General features: G+C 40.7%; 1 protein-coding gene across 1 annotated transcript in view; it reads left to right on the forward strand.

The window, feature by feature from the left end:
* The first annotated feature begins 11,794 nt into the window (after positions 1-11,794).
* The window catches only part of PCSK1 (proprotein convertase subtilisin/kexin type 1), a 63,104-nt gene continuing 53,475 nt past the window's right edge, over positions 11,795-21,423 (forward strand). The window contains exon 1 of the mRNA XM_075932104.1: positions 11,795-11,932. The gene's annotated coding sequence lies outside the window, so the exon portion shown is untranslated. The remainder of the gene's footprint in view (positions 11,933-21,423) is intronic.

Raw genomic sequence — 21,423 nt, forward strand, 5'->3', positions numbered from 1 at the left:
ATTTTCTGTTGCTAAAGGTGAGTCTACCATTCCTGCATGAATGCCACTAGTAAAGGCAAATGAGCATTGTACTGTCTAGGTCTCGCTCTGATGTTCTTGCTGCATGAAAGCCTACCAATTTTATTTGTGTGAGAAACCCCAAAAAACATTGATTAGGCTCCATTAATCACAACGGCATCATTCATCTTGTCATCTTCTACTACTACTACTACTACTACTACTACTACTAGATACTTACATAATGCCTTACAGCTGAAAGACTCAAGGGCTACGTCTACACTGGCATGAATTTCCGGAACTGCTTAAAACGGAATACTATTCCGTTTTCAGTTTTTCCGGAAAAGGAGCATCTACATTGGCAGGCTGCTTTTCCGGAAAAGCCCTTTTTCCGGAAAAGCGTCTGTGGCCAATGTAGACGCACTTTTCCGGAAAAGAGCCCTGGTTGCCAGTGTTCCGGAATAAGGACTTATGCCCGAGCAGGAGCAGAATAGTTTTTCCGGAATAGCGGCTGATTTTGTACAGTAGAGCATCGTTGCTTTTCCGGAAATTCAAGTGGCCAGTGTAGACAGCTCGCAGCTTATTCCGGAAAAGCGGCTGATTTTCCGGAATAAGTGGCCCAGTGTAGACACAGCCAAAGTGCTTTCATATACAGGGTAAGTGTCCTTATACTACTTTTGCAGATGGAAAACTGGGGCACAGAAATGTTGCTTAAGTTCACAGAGCAAGTAAAGGGGAAAACAATTTGAGAGTTCATAACCCTAATCATCTAACCATATTGCTTCCCATATAATAGAACAAAGAAAGGTTTTATACCTCTGGAGTCTGGGTTGCTGAAATGGCTTTCAGAGTGCATTAGAGTTCTCCCCATTCAACAGAAAGGGTACCTGAAGTTGTATGTTAGGACCAATAACTGAATTTAGGTTTCCCAAAGTTGGGTCACCTAACCACTAGACCATGTTTCCTCCCAATAAGCCACTCAACATCTGTTTCACTTACATTTTCAATACTGTAGATTCTTTGGGTCAGATATCCTGTCCATCTTTGTGTTTGTAAAGTACAGAACACTCTGGCTGCATCTAGACTAGCAAGTTTTCCGCAAAAGCAACCGCTTTTGCACAAAAACTTGCCAGCTGTCCACACTGGCCGCTTGATTTTGCTGACGTTCTACTGTCCGAAATCAGTGCTTCTTGCACAAATGCTTTGACATTCCTGTTCGGGCAAAAGCCCTTTTCCAGAAATGTTTTTGCACAAGAGGGCCAGTGTAGACAGCTAAAAACTGTTTTGCGCAAAAAAGCCCCGATGGCGAAAATGGCGATCGGGGCTTTCTTGAGTAAAACCACGTCTAGATTGGCACGGACACTTTTTCACAAAAAGTGCTTTAGCGGAAAAGTGTCCATGCCAATCTAGACTCTCTTTTCCGCAAATGCTTTTGTGGAAAAACTTTTCCGTTAAAAGCAATTGCGGAAAATCATGCCAGTCTAGACATAGCCTCTGAGTATTACTACACTCAAAATAAGCTGCCCTCGATCTCGTTGATTTCAATAAGGATTTGTGTGGTTATGAGAACGTGCCTTTCAAGATCTAATTGTAGGTTTGGGATGATGGGCCAGACTATCATTTACACTGGGGCATCTTTACATTGTTCAGAAGGTGTAATGGGGCCAAAACATACATTTTAAATCACTTTAATGTGCTTTAACATTGCCAGACTCCTGTAAATAGGCCTTAGTGTAAAAGAGAAGACCAGCCTTAAGACTGCAAGCCCTTTAGGACTGTCATTTCTGTTGTATCAGTACAGTGTCTACCACAATGGGGTCCTGACCAAGTTGTGGTTTTTAAATAAAAAAACCTGCTATGAACAAGAAAATAGATTTTTCCTTGTTCATGTTAAAGTATATTCCACTAAGCAACCTAACATGAAAATACAGCAGCTTTTGAGATAGCAACTGACCATCAGTAAGCCATCTATGTTTAATATTTGCCCAGACTGTAGTAGCTTTAATATAACTGGCTTTCACCTAGAATGTTAAAATGACTTGTGAAATGGGCAGGCAGCGTTATAACTAATAGAGATACACATCCTGTGTACCTTCTAGCAAAGCTTCATTATTTCCAAGTACTACTTCAAGCTGTGTTATCTCTAATATTAGAAATGTACTGAAAAGATGGACACAGATTGGACACACTTCTCTGCAAGATTAGGCATGTTGGTTGATCTTTGATCCATAGCAGCATTTAGAAACAACAGCCTTTGGAATAAGCCTGCTGGTGCTTTTTAATTTTTTTCCCATGAGGGCTAGGTTAGCAGGAAGGACTTCTCCAAGAGGGTTGCAAGTCAGCCTAATTATAAAAAATGTGGAGTGTGTTTTGTTCAGAATAGTTAACCTACTGTGCCCACTTGAAAAAGAGTTTGAGAATATGGTATAACATGCGCTTATGTTTAGAGAGACACAGCATAGATTCACATCCTGGTTTGAGTTGAAAATGCTTTGTATGTGATACTACAACAACATGATAAGAACGTATCTTACACTAGAGATTGACGTGAGCTGTGATATTCTGTTTCAGCTACAAAGTTCCTCAAATTATCAAACCTATAATGATCACAGTAGCCATCCTTGCAAAATAGGTAGATTTGCAGGACCTATAGCATCAGCAAGTGCAAAGAGGCTAGGATGTGACAGAAAGAGCATGGAACAATGTTAAAAGATTAGGGAAGGTTAGCAGACACACAGAAAAGAGCCGGGATCAGAGGCAGAAGCTGGGAGCCTTTCTGATTAGTTGGTGAGAGAGAAATCCTGGTAAATGAGAATCAGTTAGGGTATGTCTCCACTACCCCGCTAGTTCGAACTAGCGGTGTAATGTAGGCATACCGCACTTGCAAATGAAGCCCGGGATTTGAATTTCCCGGGCTTCATTTGCATAATCAGGGCGCCGCCATTTTTAAAACCCCGCTGGTTCGAACCCCGTGCAGCGCGGCTACACGGGGCACGAACTAGGTAGTTCGAACTAGGCTTCATAGTTCGAACTACCGTTACTCCTCATTCCACTAGGAAGCCTAGTTCGAACTACCTAGTTCGTGCCCTGTGTAGCCGCGCTGCACGGGGTTCGAACCAGCGGGGTTTTAAAAATGGCGGCGCCCCGCTTATGCAAATGAAGCCCGGGAAATTCAAATCCCGGGCTTCATTTGCAAGTGCGGTATGCCTACATTACCTTCCTTGTTCGAACTAGGAGGGTAGTGTAGACATACCCTAAGGTAGTAGAAAGCCTAAAAAAGAGGAGAGATACTGACAAAATTTGCAGATGATACAAAGCTGCTCAAAATAGTTAAGTCCAAAGCAGACTGTGAAGAGCTTCAAAAGGGTTGCACAAAACTAGGTGATTAGGCAACACCATGGTATTCCAACATCTTGAATACTAGGTGCAGATATGGTCACTCATCTCAAAAGAGATATCTTGGCATTAGAAAAAGTTCAGGAAAGTGTGACAAAATGATTAGGAGAATGGAATGGCTGCTGTATAAGGAGAAATTAAAAAGACTGGGACTTTTTAGCTGGGAAAACAGACGTCTAGAGGGGTATATGATAAAGGTCTATAAAATCATGACTGGTGTGGAGAAAGTGAATAAAGAAGAGTTATTTATTCCTTCCCATAACACAAGAACTAAAGAAAACAATGAGTAGTCCTGTGGCACCTTACAGACTAACAAAAATATATGGTATAATGAACTTTCATGGGTAGTCATCAAATGAAATTAATAGGTAGCAGGTTTAAAATAAACAAAAGGAAGTATATCTTCACACAACACAGTCAACTCGTGGAACTCCTTGCCCGAGGATGTTGTGAATGTCAAAACTATAACAGGGTTCAAAAAAGAGCTAGATAAATTCATGAAGGATAAGTCAATCAATGGCTATTAGCCTGGAAAGGAAGAGATGGTATCCTTAGTGTAAGGGGACTGTTAGTCCCTTACTAAGACTCTGTGGGAGTTTTTGGTTTGCCAGCTCCCAGTATCAAAAGGGGAAGGGTCCATGAGAAATCAGGGCCCTGAGACTAACAGACCCCAGAGACAATGGAAAGCAGCCAACACTCCAGCTCATCCTGATTGACAGGTTGGACAGGCCAGTGAGGAAAGTAAGAGGCCAGGCCCTGTCCTCCGTGTGAGCTGGGATTTTTCTGGGTCTCTCTGAGCAAGAAGAGAGAGCTAAGAGGAGCAAGCCGTGTGGAGAGGCAGTCCTGCAGCAACAGAGCCAGGAACACACAGCCCAAGGAGCGCAGACCCTGTGTTGAGCAGCAGACTGGCAGTGATCAGAGAGCCAAAGGGGACAGAGAAGCAATATAAGGAGCTGGAGACTGGCAAAGCAACACAGTCTGCAGCTGGGTGTGGTGTTCAGCTGGGACCAGCAAAGTAGAGGGAAAGGCTCTGGGCAGTGAGACACCCCCAGCCAAGAGGCCCTGCAGGCCAGACTGGGAGAGGGGTCCTTCCACCTAGAGCCTGAGGCCGTGTGGTCACTGCCAGAGCAAGCGTGTCCAGCCTGCAGCCGCCCTGCAGCACAGCCAGGATCTATAAGGGACTTATAAGGAAGAGACTGTGAACTGTCCTTACACTCTGCAGACTGCTGTTTTGATGTCCCCATGCTACAGAGCAGGGCTGTGTGTTCTCATTTAACCATTCTTATTTTTTCTTATTCTTTTCTCTTTAACCTGTTCATGTTTAATAAATTGTATTTGCTTTGAACTTTATGAAATGACCACTGGGCCAAGAAAGCCTGCAGTGTGAAGAGTGGGGACACCCTATCCCCTGCCCCAAGTAACTACAAGGTTGAGGATTAAGCCCCAGGAAACCTGGGCCCAGCCTTGTTGGGGTTTCGAGGACTCTGCTACACAGGAGAGTGGACGGGGAGCCCTCAGGATCAGGGAGGCCATGGGGTAAAGGAAGTGGGAGCGGGGACTCAGATCCTTTGGCTGGTCCATTTCACTGGGGTAGTATAGAAGCCAGGAACGTTCCCCACAATAGCGGGACCATTCCCCCGCTTACATTAGGCTTTGTCAGAAGCGGGTAATGGGATGGATCACTTGATGATTACCTGGGGTTTCTTTCATTCTCTCTGGGGCACCTGAAATTGGCCACTGACAGAAGACTGGGCTACATGGACCTTTTGTTTGACTCAGTATGGGCGTTCTTATGTCACCCCATTCACCCTCCCTTCCAGAATACTGTAAAAAAATGTGAATCCTGCAATCTTGTTTTCAAATCAAACCTATCAAATGTTACCAAAGTTATGGTGTGTTCTTCTTATAATGTTGTGAAATGGTATGATGCAAGAAGGTTAATCTTGGAATGCTATGTCAGGTAAAAGAACAAGAATTTCTAGCCTGGTGTTATCAAAGCCCTAAGTGCTCAAATCCTTGCTGCATGCACACAAACAGCTCTGGTTTGCATTTTCTCTGGTGAGAGCTGTGTGCCTAACTTGGATATGCACCATTAGACATGGATAGCTTGCAGAATTCACACCCAACTATCCAATATATTTCTTTAAAATGAAGTAGATGAAGCCTTGGTGGACCATCCAGGAATGAAAATTGAAGAAAAATTAAAGGGTCCATTCTGCAGTGGGATGATAGGATCAAGCATGGGCCTGAGCTCCGGGATTGTGATGTTCTGTTCCAAAGACTAGCTCTGGCTTACTGGGTGACCTTTGACAAACCACATCATTGCTCAGTGCCTTGTTTCCTTGTCTGGGGCATAGTGATACTTGAGATTTACCTGTGGAAAATGATATGCAAGAGCTAAGTGTTACTTATTGTTGAAAAGCCTGTTCCTTATCCCAGACATTTGCACTAATTTTTCCCATTTCAAATGAAAATTTGAGTTTGAAATCCATTTAAAATGATTCTCTCTCAAATGCTTCTCTCCTCTCCAGTGTATCAGTGTGCAGTGTGCATCAAAGATCGTATCGACATATCCGGCTGGATATTTTTAGAATGATGGAAAATAAAATCTTGAGAAAGGTCAATCCTTTCACTGTGCTAATTAAATTGCTGTGGAAGGAGATTCTATCACAATGGTGACCAAGAAAATAACTGAAATAGCACATACAAATCTTCACTAGGTAGCTATTTGAATGCTGGCGTAAAAATGGGTGGCAAAAAAGACAAAGCAATATGTTTATTGTCCAAGAGTCATCCATTAGACCATTAATATTTTCTTTGATTTTTCTATATCACAAATAGGGGAGGAGGGAGGGAGGGGGAGGGAAATACCAAACCTACTATGAAAAGAGGCCCATTGTTATTTAATGTCCTATGAACAAACTGTACCAGTACTATATAAATTATAAATGCATGCTCTATAAGAACTTCAAACAAAGACAGGGAAACATTATTAATGGCTGCTATTAAGACTGTTTATTTGGGCAAGACAAGGATCTTTTTAAAACAGTTCTTTTAAGTGTTGTTGGTGAACCGTGGTGGGGACGGAGGGATGGCAAAAAGTGTTTCCCACCCCCATTCCATGTTTTCTTGGCTTGACAGTTATAACAGATTTTTAGGTATTGTGTATTTGCAGTTCACAATGGTCTACCTGCAAACATTAGCAGCTTTATCACAGCTGTAATACCTTCTTCCACTACAACTCAACTCATTGCTATGTTTACAGTCCTGCTTTGCCGGCCATTTTGCTTTCTCTGACATTTTATTTTTACAGTAATGGCTAACGACAATGAACAGTCTTCAGTCTCAGGGATTAAATCTCTCCTTGACTATCTCATATTTATATATTTTAAATGTTAAATATATTTTGAGCTGTATATTTGGAAGTAAAGGCCCAGAAGTGCTTGCAATCAAAGGAATAAAGCAAACAAGCTTAGGATACAGGAAGTGGGTGTGGTCATGTGTTGCTTGATGCTCTGTGGAAGGACAGGGAGGTGATCGAAGTACTGGGAAAGGATAATACTCATGGCAGTATCTGCTTTCTTTTCTAAAATGCTTTCCATTACTACAGTTTTCCCCTTACACAGTGAACAGCTGATCCTTCAACTCAGTACAATCACAGGATAACTCTTCTGCTAGGGTCTTCATCTAAAAATTCTTCACCTCTGTGGCAGATTATTGCATTATATTGCAAGCCTCCCACTATTCTTTATCACTTCTAGCTGTATCTCTTAGCCTTTTTGTTATGCCATGCAGTCTGTCTCATTGCTCCTGGGCTTGGCAGGTGAAGTCAGCACCTTACTTTTCCAGCAGCTTTTTCTGGCCTGCCAAAAAGCAATTTGTGTAGCTAGGCAGGTCCATAGGCAGATGGGAACACATTTTGCAGGTGACCATTTAAGGACAAGACTGAAATTCAGACTAGGAGTGGGGTTCCTACTGGTCATTAAACTAGTTGAATATCAGTAACTGGTGACCATAGTCACAGATGTTATTGTGCAGTATTAGTTCTAATAACTTTAGGTTTGATATAGTACTTTTCTTTGTACATCAGTTCCTCAGCCCCTTGAATGAGCCTTTACCAACTCAGAGCTATAAAATCCATATATCTAAACACTAACTCTTAATTGAAATTACTTTGAAGATACTACAACAATTAAAAAGATGAAATACTTTTGAGCGACATCTTTAACCAGAATTCCCAAGTTGAAGATGATGAATCCAAGATCAAATGATTCAGGAGAAAAAGGTAACTGGGCCTAAATTTTCACATTTGGGTGCCCACAGGAAGGCTTAGGGTTGGAAAGTGTGTGGGATTTTGACTCCTAAATCATGTAAACACTTTAAATAATGTTACCCCTAAGTTTATATTTGTCACCTAATTAAGCTGTCTAGTTTTCAAATATGCAGAAGAAATCACTGACTTTCAAGGTCAGATCATAGTCAGCAAGAATAAGTGATTAAAGCCAGAATCCAGCCAAGAGTCAGAGTTAGGAGACAAACTGGAAATTAGAACCACAAGTCAGAGGTCAGGAGCCAAGCCAAACCAGGATGCCAGTAAGTCACCCCAGGGCAGCAGGAAACATGCAATCCAGAGCAGGGTGGATCCTAGTTGTTCAGACAGCATCTTGTTCCTGTTGCTGGCTTAAGCAGTGCTAGTGGACCAATCAGCTTCTCTGGGAATCAGGGATGGTGCCTCAAACTGGGGCTGGGTTTCATGGGTCTTGGGTTAGAAAGCTGCAGCATGGCTGTTTCTATGGACCCAGATTTGAGGGCCAAGAGTCATGACACTGCCATGCAAATCTGAGGTCTTTGTCCTAAATCACTCTGCCTGAGTTTTCCCCTTTGCAAAATAGGGATAATTATTCTTACAGCCTTTAATGTTCATAAAGTTTTCTAAAAATTTTGACCCAGAGTTTCAAACTAGAGGGGTATGCAATTTGTGCAAGCTATTTCTGTGACTGTGCACAGTGTCAGTTATTAAATGTGCAGCTTGTTGCTGTGCATGTCAACAACTAAACAGTAAGAATTATTTTGTCTGCGTGTTTGTCTGTGCCCTTTCTTCAGGGTGGAAAATTCTAAGAAACACCTTTGCCCAAACCATATCCCATTAAAAAGTGCACTATGAGTTGAAAACCCACTGCAGACAGGAATTTAAACATAATTCTAACTAAACCAATTTCAAACATGATCTGGCCGGCTGTTGTTGATGGGGCAAATTATGTGTGAACACTACTCTGAATTCATGCAGAAGCCTACCTATCCTTAGCTGGAATGGAACTTTAGGGCTGTGTCTACATTGGCAAGATTTTGTGCAAAAGCAGCCACTTTTGTGCAAAAACTTGCTGTCTGTCTACACTGGCCAGGAGTTCTTGCGCAAGAACACTGACGTTCTAATGTAAGAAATCAGTGCTTCTTATGCAAGAACTATGATGCTCCCACTCAGGAGTAAGCCCTCTTGTGCAACTGTTCTTGCACAAGAGGCCAGTGTAGACAGGCAACATGAATTTTTTGCACAAGAAAGCCCGATGGCTAAAATGGTCATTGGATCTTTCTTGTGCAAGAGAGCGTCTACACTGGCATAGATGCTTTTGCACAAAAGCACATCTCTTGCGCAAAAGCACACACCAGTGTAGATGCTCTCTTGCGCAAATACTTTAACGCAAAAAATCGTGCATTAAAAGTATTTGCGCAAAATCTTGCCAATGTAGATGTAGCCTAGCTGTTTAAATTGCAGTTGATTAGATGTAGCATCATCAAATCTAGAAGTCCCAGGTGAGGCTGGGGACCCATTGGCTGTGTCTACACTGGCACCCTTTTCCGTAAAAGGGATGCTAATAAGACACTTCAGAATTGCAAATGCTGCGGGGGATTTAAATATCCCCAGCGGCATTTGCATGAACATGGCTGCCGCTTTTTTCTGGCTCGGGGTTTTGCCGGAGAAAAGCGCCAGTCTAGACGGGATCTTGCAGAAAATAAACCCTTTTCCGGAAGATCCCTTATTCCTACTTGAAAGTATTTGAAAGTAGGAATAAGGGATCTTCCGGAAAAGGGTTTATTTTCCGCAAGATCCCGTCTAGACTGGCGCTTTTCTCCGGCAAAACCCCGAGCCGGAAAAAAGCGGCAGCCATGTTCATGCAAATGCCGCGGGGGATATTTAAATCCCCCACGGCATTTGCAATTCCGAAGTGTCTCATTAGCATCCCTTTTACGGAAAAGGGTGCCAGTGTAGACAAAGCCATTGTGTTTGGTGTTGTGCAGACCATATGGTAAGAGACAGCCTCTATGCTGCAGAGCTTAAAATCAAGACAGACTAAGGCTAGGAAAAAAGAAGTATTACTATCTCCATTTGATAAATGGGGGACTGAGGCACAGAAAGATGAAGTTCATTGCTAAAGGTCACATATACTATGTCTACACAGCAACAGTATTTAGAAATAACTAGCTTTATTTTGAAATAATAGTCCACATCTATACAGCTGGCAGTTATTTCGACATAATGTCGAAATACTGTCAAGTTGTAGGACGACTTGCTCTGACTCCTGTAATCCTCATTTTGTGAGAAGTAAGTGAAGTCATAGATTCATAGATTCATAGACTTTAAGGTCAGAAGGGACCATTATGATCATCTAGTCTGACCCCCTGCACAGTGCAGGCCACAGAATCTCAACCACCCCTCTTAGAATAATCCTCAGAGGAAGAGTCAGAGGAAGAGTGTTCTATTTTGAAATAAGTGCTGTGTAGACAGCACCAAAACTCGAAAGAAGCTATTTCTAGAGAGGCTACGCAATTGACGTAGCTCAGTTTGTGTAACTTATTTCAAGTTAAGCCCTGCTGTATAGATGCGCCGATATATATATAGTAAGCATGTGATAGAGTGGGACTCAAAAAGTTCCTGAATCCTCTCTGGTGTCTGAACCCCAAGATCATCCTTCCTCTCTGAGAAGAATAAACTCTATTTTCAAACAGCTTGCAAAGCCCAGTGGAGATAGAACATTTGTATTCTGGAAATACCCTGAAGATGTTTTAGTAGTTTCCATGGTGGTCTCACTCAATAACTCCTATAGTCAGGCAGTGTGTGTGTCCTTTGGCACATTCAATTTATTCAATGTATTCAGACACTATATTCTGAATACTAAGTGTTATTCTCTCTTCAGTGAAAGTAATTTATTTTGAATATATTGTTTAACAATTAGGGTTATATGTAAATCTTACACTTTCATGTACATTTCTAGTAAACTATTCTGTTTTTTAATAACCTTGTACGAGACAATGAGCAATGAGCCATCTGGCCTGACTAGTGCTACTCTGAAGACAGACAATGAGGGTGAAAAATGCAGTGCTGTCCTCAACTAGATATTTAATTTCTTGCCCTAATGCATGGAGATGTGCCACGTACTCCCTGCCTCCCCAGCTGCCCTCAAATCTTGAATATTCATTTGTGTAAGAAACAGACTTTTCTCCAAGTGAAAGTCAATTTCAAATCTCCACATACTAGATCAAACTATTTCAGCCATCAACAAAAGGAACAAATATTACCAGATTATCCTCTCACACTGATATAAATCAAAACTGAATCCATTAAAGTCAGCAGAGTTGCAGTGGTATAAAAAACATAAGAATCAGGCCAATAATTTTTAGTAAGTACCTTGGTCTCTCTTGCCTTGATCTTTATATTATTCCACACCTAATGCAATCCTAAAATCATTCACTTCAGCTTGATCTGATATATAATTCTCAACCCACCACATTCACTTAGCCTTTCTCCAAATCCCACTCTGATCTTGTCATCCTTGCACTGGCAAAATGCCCACTGATTTCATAGGGAGTTCTATTTGAGTGAAGATAATGGGTGAAATCCTGGCCCCATGAAAGACCAAACTCCAATTGACTTCAATAGGGCTAGGATTCCATCCTCAATGTGGCCACAGTTCCTCTCCTCCATTTTTTATGAAGATTCAGAAATAGTTGGACATTGGTGCTAACAAATATTAAGTATTTAATATGAAGACTCTCTTTTTTAATCAGAAAACCAGAGTAACTGCAACAGTCAGAATCTGTTATGCTAGGAACAGTCATCTATCATGTTAGCATAAAGGATTTTGTGAGCTGTCTCTAGTTTACTGATGGGAATCTTGCAAAATGAGCATCTTCTGTGCACAGAATTAATTAGACAATCCAAGTTAGCCTGCTGGATCAAGCGAAAGGTTACAAATACCAAACCTTGATTGCAGGGAGGGAGAGGTACAGGGAATCAACTTCAGGGCTGACTTTTATTAGGGAAAGGAGTGAGCCAGCTTTAATTAGTAGAAAAGAGATGAAAAAAATTACTTCTTGATCAAAATGAGTTGATGCTGCTCCCCCAGGAACAATGTAGGGAAAAAACATGTTACATGGAACAGCTGAAAGTCATAAATCAGATATTTAGGGTAAAACCCTAGTCCCACTGAAGTCAGTAGCTATTTTCCATTGATTCCAGTAGATCCAGGATTTCACTCAAAAGGTAAAATACTCTTTTAATAGTAAAGATAACAGTTGTTAGTTTCTAAAAAAAAAAATTCAGTTTGGGATGGCACTTTATTAGAACAAAATATAAGACTATTTTTATATATAAGCTACAAATAAGAAACTGAGGGCTACTGCAGACTATGAAGGAGTCATAATAATATTTAAAATCATAATACTCGATTTTCTGTCTTAAAGCTGATCCATGGCATGAAATGCTATGGAGTCACTGAGATACGAAGTGTAAACCTGGAGAATTTGTGGTTGTGTAGCATGGTTATCAGAAAGAATACATTTCAGGTTAGAGGGCTGTCTGTAAGCAAGAATAGGTTTTTCTCGGAAGGCCGCTGAGAGTGAGGGATCATTTTCCAAGATGGGTTGTAGATTGTGTATAATGCGTTGGAGGGGTCTGAGTTGTGGACCATAGGTAACAACAAGAGGAGTTCTGTTATTTTCTCTTTTGGGTCTGTCTTGAAGTAGTTCATGTCTGGGTATTTTTTTGGCTTCTTCAATTTGTTTTTTCACTTCCTCAGGTAGGTATTTCAGTTTTAGGAATGCTCTGTAAAGATCCTGTAGGTGATTGTCTCTATCTGTGGGGTCGGAGCACATCCGGTTGTATTGTAGGGCGTGGCTGCATACAATTGATTGAAAAATGTCTGGGGTGGAAGCTGGATCATCCCAAAGAGAAACTTGAAGTCACCTGGAAACAAAAGCACTGTGACTGAAGAGAGGGGAAGAAGAACTGCTGGACCCAAGCTAAAAAGATATTTGGCCTGTGAAGGCCCCTACCAAAATAATATGTAGGGTGATAATATTATTATTTGCAAGCATTTGTTTTAGTGAATCTAGCTTAACCTGTGTGCTTTCTATTTTTTTTCTTAGCAACCTGCTTTGTTCTGTGTGCTGCCTCTTTAATCACTCAAAATACACCTCTTCGTAGTTAATAAACATAATTCTGGTTAATCATATTTTATGTAATTTCTAATGGGGGAGCTGTGTGTATCTTATTGTACATAGCGGAAGGAAGGGAATTTTTCTATAACTTTGGGTTTGTGCCCCAAGGTAGGGAGGCAGGTGAAAGTCTGGGTGCTATAGTAAATCCCTCAAACTGAATCATCCCAGAGATTATCTCAGTGTCTGTATCAACAGCTGGTTGTGGCTTGCCTGTGTACTTTGCTGGTGGAGGCTTGAGAGGGCCCAAGCTCACTGAGGCTACATCTAGACTACAGGCTCCTTGCACAAGAAGCTTTTATGGGAAGAGATCTTCTGCAAAAACATCTTGCATAAGAGCACGTCCACACTGCAAAAGCACATTGAAAAAGCAATGCACTTCTGAGAGAGAGTGTCCAGACTGCATGGACATGCTCTCGAAAGTAAGCTTTGATTGCTATGCACAGAATGGCCACCAGGGCACCTGTGCTTTTCCTCTTTCCTCTTTTTGCAGAAAAAAAACCCCTCTTCACTGTCCTTACATGCCACTTTCACAAAAAGGCATTCTTCCTCATACAATGAGGCATACCTACACTGGAAAAATCCCTCTGTTCTTCTGTTTTTTTTTTTTTAAAAAATTATTTTGCACAAAAACATGGAGGTGTGGATGCTCTGTGAGGTTTTTCTGGGGAAAAAACCCTGCCATTTTTCTGAAAAAAACTCTGCACTATAGACAGCCTGAGAAGACAGACTCAGTGGTATCTTAAGCACCTCCATTAGCATCCCAGGGCTCCCAAACAGTCACATTGACACCTGTGGCTTAGCCCATAAGGCTGCAGGACATGGCCAGTTTCTCCTATGACAAATAGTGTTATCCCAGACAGTGTAAGCGCGGTCCATTATTTTAAACAGTTTATGAATTATTTTGTTCTACCACATGTGTGAGGGCTATCAAAGCTACTCTAAAACCTAAAAGAATAGGTGGTGGGGGTGATTGCCCTTAATCAGCCACTTGTAACCAAACCATAAGGGCATCCCCTCCTGGAGAGGTATGGAAGTACTAGTTCAGACTAGATACTCCGTAGACCAACAGACAAAGAGGACTTTTTTGGATAAGACTTTAACCTGGCTCAGAGCCAAAATGTTTGAAGGACTTACCTATTGGCTGCGTCTAGACTGGTAAGTTTTTCCGCAAAAGCAATTGCTTTTGCAGAAAAACTTGCCAGCTGTCTACACTGGCTGCTTGAATTTGCACAAGAACACTGACTATCTAATGTAAGATTATCAGTGTTCTTGCGCAAATACTATGCTGCTCCCGTTCGGGGAAAAGCCCTCTTGCGCAAATGTATTTGCGCAAGAGGGCCAGTGTAGACAGCTAAAAACTGTTTTGCGCAAAAAGCCCCGATGGCAAAAATGGCGATCGGGGCTTTCTTGTGCAAAACCGTGTCTAGATTGGCACGGACGCTTTTCCACAAAAAGTGCTTTTGTGCAAAAGCGTCCGTACCAATCTAGACTCTCTTTTCCACAAATGCTTTTAACAGGAAAAACTTTTCCGTTTAAAGCATTTGCGGAAAATCATGCCAGTCTAGACGCAGCCATTAAGTGCTATTAAGACTGATGTGTTATCTCTGAGTATATGTATAGGAATTAGTATTGGTTTGATATTTTTGTGTAATTCTTAAGAATGAATCTTTGCTTAAGAGCTCCGTGGTGACTTTTGTAATTGTAGGCTGCCAACAGTGTATTTGCCAACAAAGAGAAAGCAAAGCCCAGGTGCTTTATTCAATCTAGCTTGTTGAGGACATTGGGCAGTTCCCTGTATACGCTGCAACCTGGAAAAACCCTGATCAGAAGGGAGTAAGCTTCAAGTCTCTGCCCAAGAGAATTGATAGCTAAAAGCCTTGAAGTAGGTGCCTTTGGTGGACAATGGCAGTGTTATCCTGAAAATGTGACCCTTCCTAACACATGAGTGTTCTGAGGTGAAATGTTAAGTATTGTGCATTGGGTTGTACATATAGCTCTTGTTGTTACAGTAACTGAGTAGGACACTGGGGTCAGTGTGCTAGTGAGTTCTGTGCTATGCAATAAAATGGACACTTGCAACTACTCAAGCATTTCCACTGATTTCTTCCTATACTGTGAAACTCCCCACAACATAACAATAAGTGTTGGATAAATATTGGATGAAGTACTCTGAACTCTGAGCAGCTGACAGTTTTCTAGAAGTTACTAACACATAGCACTAACTGTTGTATTTTTCTCAAACTTTACGAGCGTCATCACTAGTTACAAAAGCTAGTAGACTGTCTGGAGCGGAAGCCTTTATTGAAAATGCCAAGGGGAGCTCAGAGCTCTGTATGTTCTGTCTTAAGGTCACAGGAGAATGTAAGTGGAATTTTTCATGACAGTCTGGTGTCACAGGAAAAATGAGACAAAAAAAAAAAAGGAAGAGAGAGCTTTCCTTCTCTAAAAGAAAGTTCAAATAGCAAAGTGTCATCAGAAAGTCCTGCCTGGCATACTGCAGAAGCAAATACAGTGTTCCCCTTGCTTTCCCAAAAAGTGCAAGCAAAAAAGAAGGTAAAGTTTTCAGTAGAACTTAAGACTAACAATCTTGTTTAAATGGAAGGTCTGAAAATAAACAATCCTAAATGTTTTGGCATAAGAAACTGGGCTAGTGGGTTTTTTGGTGGGTTTTTTGTTGTTGTTGTTCTTTCTCTCCAACAAATTAACATCAGTGTTATGTTCTTTCACAGATAAAGTGTAAGAATTTAATCTTGATTATCGTTTCAATCAAAGGCAACCAAGAAGGCACAAATAAAAAATCTTCAGAAGAGAGCACAGTGTGTCTGACACATTCTGTAATATTAGCCATTTTGAAATAATCCACAAGGAATGCCTGTTTAGGAATGACCTTTATTGTTAGTGGTGCATTACACAGAAAATAACCTCAGGGTAATGCAGCTACAAAGAGGCTGCAGGAGCCTGCAAACTCAGTAGAACCAGTATGATTCCTTAACATCAATGGAAACCACATGTGTTTGTGGAGCATAATTCCATGATAATTTCTGCAGGGCCAACAAAAGAGGCATGTGTGATCCTGATCAATGGCTCTATTTGCCCAGACACCTGGTACTGTAACTATGAAGCTATGGTAGTTGCCACGGGAAGTGGGTGGTGTGTGAGCTTTAGCAGCCTGCCCATGGGCTATGAAGGAAGACTTTGGCACCTCTGCTACTTCCTGCATAGTTCTATTACTTGGAGAGAGACCAATAATTTGGTATTTGCGTAAGTGCCAGAATTTAGCCCTAAGAATAACACCGTAAAGAAAGCTACCATTAAGGAGGCTTGCCTTATCTAGAAATGTACAAGCTTTGGTGATCACATACAGCTCTTTAAATAACATGCCATATATTTAAAGGTAATGAGCCAAATTCCCTTTTCAGTGGCACAGGTGCAATTCTTAGGGTTTTTTTTTGTCCTTGTTCTTCAACATATTTTTCCCTAATAAGTTTTAAGTGGTAGATTTACTCCATTTTCATTTTTCCTGCTGGGATGATGTGAATATGCTTTGCTTAAGGAGACTGATGAGAGTTGAGTCACCCTACCTCTTACACACATGCTGGACAATAGGTGTTGGCTCTTTTTTGCACTCTTTAAAGAAGTTTTCCCGGGATCACAAAAATTAGAGATGGGGAAAGTCTATAACTTAAATAAAAATAAACATGGATTTTGCATTTAATAAAATTTAACATTAATATTTGCAAGGTGTTTTGGAGCAAAAGGGAGCTTGCAGAGTGCTAACTATTGATGACTGTTATGTATTGTTAAATCATTTACTCCAGGTTCACCTTTCCAATTTGCATTGCCTTATAATGTATTTTAAGCAAAGGGAAATATTAACAACAGGAAATTATTTGAAACCAAATCTCGGGGATACAATGCACTCTTCAGAAACAACTTATACCAACATCTGAAGAGAGCATGAGTCTGGGTCTCGAGTTCTGCTTTGTATTCCCCACTCTGCCACAGGGTGACTTGGGGACACCGATCCTTGTGTCTGTTTCCCCATATAGCAAAATGGGGTTAATGATATTGACCTCCTTTGTAGAGAGCTTAAAGAAATGCTGGGGGAAAATGCTATATAAGAGCAAGGTATTAGGAATAAATAATAATCATATCTCAGAACATATCGAAGCACTAGAATGTTCTTCAAAATATTATATTTTTCTTTTCATTATTTTATTTATCCTAGTAAATCCAAATCATTTCCCTTACTTTCTTTATCCAAAACTTAGGCCCTGTTTTCACAAAACACTTGAGTAGGCACTTAGACCCTAATTCTGTAAAGGCACATAAGTGCCACCATTTTCTTATTTTGTGGAATATTCAGGTAAGTGGATATTATTTCTCAGGGAAATAAAGAATAAATACATGATGCCTTGTAATAGCCAAATAACATACCTCCCCCTCCCTACCCACATACAGACAGGTTCTGTATTCTTCAGATACGCAGAAGTCTCCTTCAAAAGAGAAGGAATGTGGAGAAGGCCCTGAAGTCTGAAAGTTATGAATAGTTTTACTTTAAAAAAAAAAGTTAGTTCAACTTTGCTCCCTTTAATTCTTCTTCTGAAGAAGAAATGAGACTCTATCATACATTCTTTATCCAGGAAAAGCTCCCAGTGACTTTGGTAGGAATTTTGCATTGGTAAAGGCTGCAAGACTAAACTTAGTCTTACAGAAATATAGAATACAGTTATCCATACAATTTTAGATGCATTGCACAGGAGATCTGAAGTAAGTTATTCAGAGCAGGAGGAAAATGTTCCATTGAATAAGTTTGTGTCTAATAATGAATTAGGACTGTCTATACACCTCTATATTCTTCACAACTTTTGAAGTGTTGTACTTTATTGATGAATAACAGGTTCATGGCATAATAGCATTGTTTTTTCTAATGCAAACCCTGAAGATTGTCCAACTAGTTTCAAAAGTTTGAAGGGAAGTCTTTTGTTTTATTTATGCAATGCTGTGAGATTTCTTCTAATTATTATACTTGGGGTTGGGGGATTTTTTTTTGCGGGGGGGAGGTAATAACGTTGGTATTTTGGGGGGGGGTGGGGTGGGGTGTTTTTTTTTGTTTTTGTTTTTTTGCACAAGTCAGAGGATAGACAGAAACCTAGGGCCAGGGCTGGACATTGACAAACTGCTGTATGCAAAGTCAATCTAACTCTAATCTCAAAATCAGCTTGGAAAAATAATCATTTTAATGATAAAGCTTTTCTCTTCACATCCTCCCAGAAGCGCTCTGGAAGCCACAGAGCATTACAACATAATTAAAATTCAATGAAAACATGAACATCCTCCCGTCATCTCTCGCCATCCTCATTAACATTTCAAATGAATGAAACCAATTGAAGAGATTCACTATAAAAAAGGGAGAAAAACATAAAAGAAAAGAGGATAATTAATGCATGGCTGATAGTGGGGAAAAATCCCCTGAAAATAAAAAGTCTGAAGGTGTTCTTTGTTACTGGAAGGGGATAGTCTGAAGTAAATATCAAAGGGGAGTGCATCTCACTCATTATGCAAAGAAGTTGACTTAAAATGTAACAGATTCCTAAAATGGAATGATCTTGAGTGTACATACTAATGGGCAAAATGTATGGTGAAAGTCTCAAATAGACCATAGGCTTACATTAAAAAATAACAGCACTAACCTTCTGTCAGGAACTTATTAGGGTATGTCTACATTGCATTGTTTTTGGAAAAACGTCACTTACATCCGCACTGCAATCATGTTCTATTGAAAGAACAGAGGGGGTTTTCGGACATTGGTAAACCACTTTCTATGAGGAAGAAGTCTTTTTCTGAAAGAGCTCTTTTGGAAAAAGGCATGTGTGGATGGGGAAGAGGGAGTTATTTCAAAAGAAGAGGGGAAAAAGCACAGGTGCCCTAGTGGCCACTCTGTCCATAGTAATCACAGCTTAAATGCAAGAGAGAGTCCATTCAGTATTGATGCTATTTTTCAAGAAAGCAGATTGCTTTTTCGATGCGCTTTGGTAGTGTGGATGCTCTCTTCTGGAAGAAATTTTTCCAGAAGATATCTTCTGGAAAAGCTTCTTCCAAAAGAAGCCTGCAGTCTAGACACAGCCTTAGAAGCCAATGCAAGGAATACAGAGACTGAAGTATTATCATTCCAATCAATGAACAAATATTCTACTGCATTTGATATTATAAGCATATCACAGATAAAGAAGATCTCACTGCACAACTACAAAACTTTACATATTAAGCATGGCTTTCCCTGAAAGGTAATTAATTGTCTGTCTGTTATGATATCAGGATCATGAACCTCACTCATTGCCTCTTAATACATCTCTTCATTTTTGGGGGAAATGAAATAAAAGGCTAGCTTCATGTCAAGATAACCTCTATTCCAGAGGAAGAATCTCTGCACATCTCCAAAATTTGTAGTGTAAGGAATTTAGGCTGAATAGATAACACTGTGACTAGTTATACTATACACCTTATGATAGCCCCTTTCTGCTCCAAACTCTTGAGTGAAAAGAGAATCCCTGCTAGCTGCAGTAATCGTAAGATTTATATCTAGCACTTAATGACCCTTAGAGGTTCCAGTTCAGATGATTACAGGTACTGAATGCTATAGGATCTGTTCATTGGAATTTTGGACCCTAAATGTGCAAGGAAAGTCTACATTTTTGTCACTCATGCAACCATATGGACTTTGAGGAGCAGTGTCCAGACAGATTTGCCTGTAGGAAAAAAATAAGCTGGAGGAGGAGCCATTCAGTGCCCTTGGAGATCTGCAAGGAGGTGGAATTGGACCTACCTAGAAGCAGAGGAAGGAAGGCCACTGCCTGAATGGACAGCAACAGTAAGGCTGGGGGGGTGGTTACAACAATCATATTGTGAGACTATCACCAACATGCTCCTTCAGCTGCACAGAGAAGCTCATACAGTTCTCCTCTCTCCCTTCCTTTTTTTAAAATGAGTAGAGCAAGCAATGGAGACCATGGAACTGAATTCTTGCATGATCATTTGAATTATCTCTGACACTTTGCCCTGTTGATGGGGCATTTCAAAGCCTTCTCCTTCTCCTACCTTCTGTTGCAGAGAAAAATCTCAAAGAAATGTGTGGCCTTTGAATGTTATTTCTCTCCTCACGAAGCTGTTTTCAGCTACTTCTCATTTCTCTGTTCTTAGATCTCTCCTTTGTTGTGAAACATTCTCTAGGAACTGTTTATTCCAATAATAAAATTAATTGCTTGGTGGTTCTGGGTTCAGCTGTTTATTTTTACCCTCTCGCTTCACTCTTGGTTAAGTAGGTGCCATATGCACTGTGATAGTGCAAACAAATATGTGTTCCTGTGGGTGTGCACTTACTCACTCTGTTATGCACTGGTGTCTATTTGGGAATTTCCATTCACTCAGTGCTCATGCTGCCTCTAAAATAACTTTTAGAAATAAAGCTTATGAATTAATCATTGTTTAATTCTAATGCAAGCTGAGCTGTGCTAGATCCACTCTATCACCTGCTACCTATTTCTGTCACGGGCATTAAGACTGCTATATATAAAAGGTTTTTTTTTTTTTTTTTTTTTCACAAGTACAGGGAAGGAATTTTCACTTTGAAGAAATAAACCTGCTTTTTGCAAGGAGAGACTGGTATGGTAGCAGCAAGTATATCTGTCTGAGACAATCTGAATTTTGTTTGTGTGTGTGTGATGCTCTTACAGAGATGTACATCAAAACCAATATCTCATTACAAAGCACATGAATATATGTAGTTCCAGTTCTGTTGCTAAATGTCAGCTATCAAAAGCCTTCCTAACAGCCCTCTTATGCTCTTCCCACCAAGAAGAAGAATGGTCCTGCGATTACTATGCTAGACAGAGATCTGGGCTAAAGACCTATTTCTACTACAGACTTTCCTGTAAGATCCGAGCCCTGTGAATGGATCTTCAAAGGTGCATATGTGGTGCAGCATAGGTGAGATGCTTGAAGAATTGGAAGGGACCTAAGGAAATACTGAAGGGACAGAGGAAAGAGGGGTATCAATAACTGTGGGCATGTCTATTCTAGAAAATTATTTCAAAATAACTAAATTTGAAATGACTCCTGAAATAACTATTTTGAAATAAGCTTATTCCCTGAGGAAAGTAGGAGTGCAGATTTTGAAATAACCAGCTCATTCTTCTTCAAGTGATTGCTCATGTGCATTCCAATTTGGGTGTGTATGTGCAGCGTGCATGTGCCATCAGAAGTTTTTCCCTCTGCAGTACCCTTAGGGCCAGCAGGGGAGCCCCGTGGAGTGGCGCCGGTATATCAGCCCATATATACCCCTGCTGGCCCCCTCACCCACTCAGTTCCTTCTTACCGCCGTGATGGTCATTGGAACAACCCTCAGCTCCTCATAGTGATCGTTGTCTTCTGCATTGTTCTTCTCGTTCTTTCAATTAGTCTCCAGCTAAGTAGCTGCTAATTAAGTTAAAGATGCGTTCTTGTTTTCTGTTTAGTTACTCCCAGCGTCCTCCCCGT

This window comes from Pelodiscus sinensis, chromosome 6 (genome assembly GCF_049634645.1).
Source record: "Pelodiscus sinensis isolate JC-2024 chromosome 6, ASM4963464v1, whole genome shotgun sequence".
NCBI lineage: Eukaryota > Metazoa > Chordata > Testudines > Trionychidae > Pelodiscus > Pelodiscus sinensis.